We start from the raw sequence: 6,000 nt of genomic DNA, 5'->3' as shown, positions 1-6,000 counted from the left end.
CTGAGAGGATACGTCAATACAAAGAACTGTCGAATATATGCAACGGAAAATCCACACGCAAATCAACAGTACCACTTCAACCTGAAAAGGTCACTGTGTGGCGCGGGTTTACGGCATCATTTGTCATAGGGCCATATTTTTTCGAAGAGACATGTGCTTCTGGTCCTGTTACCTGTACCGTCACTGGTAAGCGCTATGAGTGTCTTTTGCGTAACCAGGTCATTTCAGCTCTCCAACAGCGTGGATGTGTGGATGGGATCATTTTTCTGCAAGATGGTGCACCTCCGCACATTGCAAATCCAGTTGAGAAGCTGCCGAAGCTCCATTTAGGAAATGCTAGAATTATCAGCCGCCATTTCCCTACAGCCTGGCCGTCCCGATCACCTGATCTTAATCCATGTGACTTCTTGCTGTGGGGCTATCTGAAAGATGTTGTGTTAAGTGTTCCGATTGCAGACTCAGTTGCATTGAAGGCACGCACTGCGCAACACATTCTCAACGTGAACCCGGAAACACTTCGATCAGTTGTGGACCATGCTGTTTCTCGATTTCAACTTGTTGAAGAAAACGGTTGTCAGCATATTGAACATGTTTTGCTCCAGTCACACGGATATTTATAATCCAGTTTGATTTTGACTAATGCTTTTCATGTAGTGTCTGGCCTCAGGACAATTAAAAACCGATGTGACTGATGCTTTTTATGCGGTTTTTGGCCTCAGGACAATGAAAAACCGATTTTTCCCATCCGATGTGATATGACCTTGCCGTGGTGGATGGGCTTACGTAACTAACAGTATCACACCTGTACATCCATGCACACTGAGTAGTACAGTTTGTTTAACGTCAAACGCACACCTTAGGCATTGTTGTATGATTCATTGGTCATTTGCAGTCGACCACTACTAAATTATGATGCTTACAGCGCCTTCTATTGCTACATTTTGCAACTATTTATTTTTCTTCTGACATACGTTTTCCCCCTTCTCCGATAATATTCTGTTGCAATTTGACGTCATTCTGACCAGTGGTGTTATTTCTACCGCGATTTGAAAATTTAACTTTAATTATAATGACCCTGTATATTATTGATCTTGCGGACAATATCAATACAAACCTCAGACTTTTTGCAGATGATACAATTATCCACAGTGAAGTACAGTCTGAAAGAAGGTGCACTAGTATTCAGTCAGACCTTGATAAGATTCCAAAGTGGTGCAAAGTTTGGCAACCCACTTTAAATGTTGAGGGATATAAAATTGTACACTTTACAAAACGAAAAAAAATTAGCTTGTGAATATAATATCATTGAGTCACAGTTGAAATCGATAAACTCGTAGAAAAACGTGGGTGTAACGCTTAGTAGGGATATGAAATGGGAAGATCACATAGGCTCAGTCATGGGTAAAGCTGTAGAAGATTTCATTTTTATTATTATTATTATTTCTTTCTTTTCTCAGACGTTATGTCTGGTCAAAAATGGAAAGTGACGCGGACCTTGATCAAGCGCGACTTCCTTTTAACTGTACGGTATATGTTATATTGCATTTAGGAACTTTCGGGTGATTGAATATGTATCAATAATTACGGATTTCTGTAGTTGTACCAGGGAAATGCTATCAGTCTACAAAGGAGACTGCCTACAAATCAATCGTGTGACACATCCTACAATGCTGCTCAAATGTGTGAGACCCGTACAAAATAGGACTCGCCTGGAATTTGAGCATGTACAGAGAGGGGCACCACTAATAGTGGCTGGTTGCTGTCTTCTTCTTTGTAAGAATTAACCTACATTAATTGTACACAGCCACGGTCTCACCATGTCAGTTTTAGACAGAATAGCATTAAGTTACAGGTTTATTTGACCCATGGGAGAGTGTCAGAGATGTTGAAAGAAGTGAATTGGTTGACTCTTGAAGAAAGACGGAAATTATCCCGAGAAAGTCTACTAAGTTTCAAGAATCAGCTTTAAACAATGACACTAAAAATATACTACAACCCCCTACGTATCATTCCCAAAGGAATCGTGAGATCAAGATTAGATAAATTATAGCACGCAGAGAGGCATTTCAACAATCACGCTTCCCGAGATCAGTGAATGGTACGGAAAAAAGGCCCTAATAAATGATACAGTGGAACGCAACCTCTGCCATGCGTTTCACAGTTGTTCGTAGAGTATAAATGCAAATGGATATATAGATGTAGAGAAAAGTTGAATCATCAGATAGTGAGAGCAGTGTCGAAGGCTGTTAAGAGCGTCGTCCTGTCGCACATCGCACTACAGATCGTTTTTGACACCGGTGTTTGTCAAAATGAATGCCTCCAGAGAAGTGACGATTTCATGCGAGTCCTTCCTGAGGCTTTTCTTGTCGATTCTGAGCAGCGTTGTGTCCGAAATGTCTTCCTCGGCTATCCATAAGAAAATCGCATTATTTCAACCGCCGTGGTTCTGATTTCCTTCGCAAAAGCACCAAGGGAAGGGGTGAGATATGGGTAAGGTTAGGAGTGATACCTTCCCGTCGTGTGACGCGTCGACGGTGGCACTGGGTAGAGTTGCTGTGAAATGTGGTGTGAATGTGACTCTTTAACCCATCTTACACCACACGTACCAACATTTTGCTGTCTGAAGTGTCGCTGAGCCAGAGGGTGACGTCGCAGGGCGCCACGGTTTCGCGGCATTATAGAGGAAGGCGACAGACAATATTGAGCCAAATTTATAACGTCTGTGTCGCAGTGGGAGAGAAATACGGCGTTTAACAAAAGTTAGTCTTTAATTGGGGTTGTGCAGTTTATATTTAAGATCACTCTTTCCTTCTGGAGCAAAGTCTGTTCTTTACGAAACTTCTTGGCAGAGTCAGCCCGTGGGTCAGACCTGGGCTCGATACCGCAACCTTGATTTTTGAGGGCAATGGTCTTACACACTGGGTCAACACGACAGCTCTGCTTATGCCACTACGTTCTACTAACTTCTAATCTTCACACACGATCTCCCACATTACATGCAGGTCTAGCACACCGGGAAGAAAGAATATTGCGGAGAAGTGACATAAACTACGTGATCAAAAGTATCCGGAGTGCTGGGTGAAAATGACTTACAAGTTCTTACCGCCCTCCATCGGCAATGCTGGAATTCAATATGGTGTTGGCCCACTATTAGCCTTGATGACATCTTCCGCTCTCGCAGGCATACGTTCAATCAGGTGCTGGAAGGTTTCTTGGGGAATTTCAGCCCATTCTTCACGGAGTGCTGCACTGAGGAGAGGTATCAATGTCTGTAGGTGAGGCCTGGCACGAAGTCGGCGTTTCGAAACATCTCAGAACTGTTCTATAGGATTCAGGTCACGACTCTGTGCAGGCCAGTCCATTACAGGGATGTTATTGTCGTGTAACCACACAGCCACATGCCGTGCATTTTGAACAGGTGCTCGATCGTGTTGAAAGATGCAATCGCCATCCCCGAATTGCTCTTCAACAGCGGAAAGCAAGAAGGTGCTTAAAACATCAGTGTAGGCCTGTGCTGTGATAGTGCCACGCAAAACAACAAGGGATGCAAGCCCCCTCCATGAAAAAGACGACCACACCATAACACCACCGCCTCCGTTGGCACTACACACGCTGGCAGATGACGTTCACCAAGCATTCGGCATACCCACACCCTGCCATCGGATCGCCACATTGTGTATCGTGATTCGTCACTCCACACAACGCTTTTCCACTGTTCAATCGTCCAACGTTTACGCTCCTTACACCAAACGAGGCGTCGTTTGGCATTTATCGGCGTGATGTGTGGCTTATGAGCAGCCGCTCGACCATGAAATCCAAGCTTTCTCACCTCCCGCCTAACTGTCATAGAACTTGCAGTGGAGCCTGATGCAGTTTGGAATTCCTGTGTGATGGTCTGGATAGATGTCTGCCTATTACACATCACGACCCTCTACAACTGTAGGCGCTCTCTGTCAGTCAACAGACGAGGTCGGCCTGCACGCTTTTGTGCTGTACGTGTCCCTTCACGTTTCCACTCTATCACATTGGAAACAGTGGACCTAGGGATGTTTATAAGTGTGGAAATCTCGAGTAGAGACGTATGACGCAAGTGACACACAGTCACCTGACCACGTTCGAACTCCGTGAATTCCGTGGAGCCCACCCTTCTTTTCTCTCACGATGTCTAATGACTACTGAGGTCGCTGATATGGATTACCTGGCAGTAGATGGCAGCACAATGCCCGTAATATGAAGAACGTATGTTTTTGTTGGTGTCCGGATACTCTTGATTACATAGTGTACCTACAACCTAAGGGTCGTCGTGAAAGGCAAGGTTCCTGCTTCGCATCCTAGTTAGGCACATAGTTGCAATACGCCATGAAGCTACGTTAATACGCCACATATAATTCTGTTGTTAAACAATGTTCATTGTAACATCAGACATTTTAATAACGAACTTAAAGTTTGACAAGACGTTGATTGAAGAAAGTTACTCGTATAATCAGACTGTCACTAACAAGGAGACCACACAACAATAATATTTTTGTATTTTTGCATATATTTATGGAACGAAAATTCATGAACTGAAATACAAGCAGCGTTCTGCAAGCAAAGCGACATAATTTTTTCTAAAAGCAGGTTGGTTTTATTCAGGATTCCAGTACACCATATATTTTTCAACATGACTTCCGTTTAATACGATGGTCTTACGCCACCTTACTGGGAGAGTCTATATGCCCGCATGGTAGCACTCTACTGGTCGACGTTGGAGAAAACATCTTGCTGCATCAATAACGTCCCCATAATCCACGTACGACGGAAGTCGGAAGGTGCGAAATCAGTGCTGAAGGGCGGATGAAGAGGAACACATCAAAGAAGACCTGTGAGCTCCTCTCGGGTGCGTAGCCTTGTGTGAGGCATTGAGGGCATGGAGATGAAGAAGTGCGCTTGCATTTGTGTGGCGGCGAACAAGCTGAAGTCATTTCTTCGACCTCCTGAGGGTAGACAATACACTTCAGAGTTGATCATTTCACCACGAGGGAGAACACTGGAGAGAATATACCCAGAAGACCATCGCCATGACTTTATCGGCTGATAGTGCGGTTATGAACTTCCTCTTCGGAGGAGAGGTGGAATGGCGCCACTCCATGGACTGCCGTCTTGTTCTTGGTTCGAAGTTTTGAACCTGAGACGATGTTCGACAAAAAATTATCACGAAACTTCCTGGCAGATTAAAACTGTGTGCCGGACCGAGACTTGAACTCGGGACTTTTGCAAAAGTCTCGAGTCCGAGTCTCGGTCCGGCACACAGTTTTAATCTGCCAGGAAGTTTCATATCAGCGCACACTCCGCTGCAGAGTGAAAATCTCATTCTAAAAATTGTCACGATCAGCCTCGTAACGGGTAAGCAATTCTGAACAGATGGTCCTTCGTTGTTCTTTATGGTTTTCCTTTTAGTCGGCGAAGGACCAATCGAGTACACACCTTTGACTACCCCAACTGGTGGACGAATGTGTCAGCGCTTCTAACACAGACGTCCAGTTGTGCAACAAGATGTTTGATTGTGATCCGTCGATCACCTCGAATGAGAGACAGATCGAGCAGATTTGCGCGACCTTGTTGCGATGATGATTAACACGACTAACCGTGCTTTTGTTCACTGCCAGGTCTCGGTAGACATTCTGTAAGCGTCTATGAATACCTGCGATGCTCTGGTTTTGCGCCAAAAGAAACTCAATGACAGTTCTCTGCTTGGAACGCACCTCAGCTGCAGACACTATTTTGAAGGCTACGCGTATCACCTTCACCAGTCGGAACTTCATGATTCTCTAGGGGCTGAAGCGTGAATACCACGATCCCCAAAACAAGGTCTGCATTCCAGAATGAGATTTTCACTCTTGAGCGGAGTGTGCGCTGATATTAAACTTCCTGACAGATTAAAACTGTGTGCCGGACCGAGACTCGAACTCGGTATCTTTGTCTTGCGTGGGCAAGTGATCTACCAACTGAGCTAAGAGG

This window comes from Schistocerca americana, chromosome X (assembly GCF_021461395.2).
Source record: "Schistocerca americana isolate TAMUIC-IGC-003095 chromosome X, iqSchAmer2.1, whole genome shotgun sequence".
NCBI classification, from domain to species: Eukaryota; Metazoa; Arthropoda; class Insecta; order Orthoptera; family Acrididae; genus Schistocerca; species Schistocerca americana.
The sequence above is the reverse complement of the archived record's forward strand: the minus strand, read 5'-3'. Positions refer to the sequence as shown.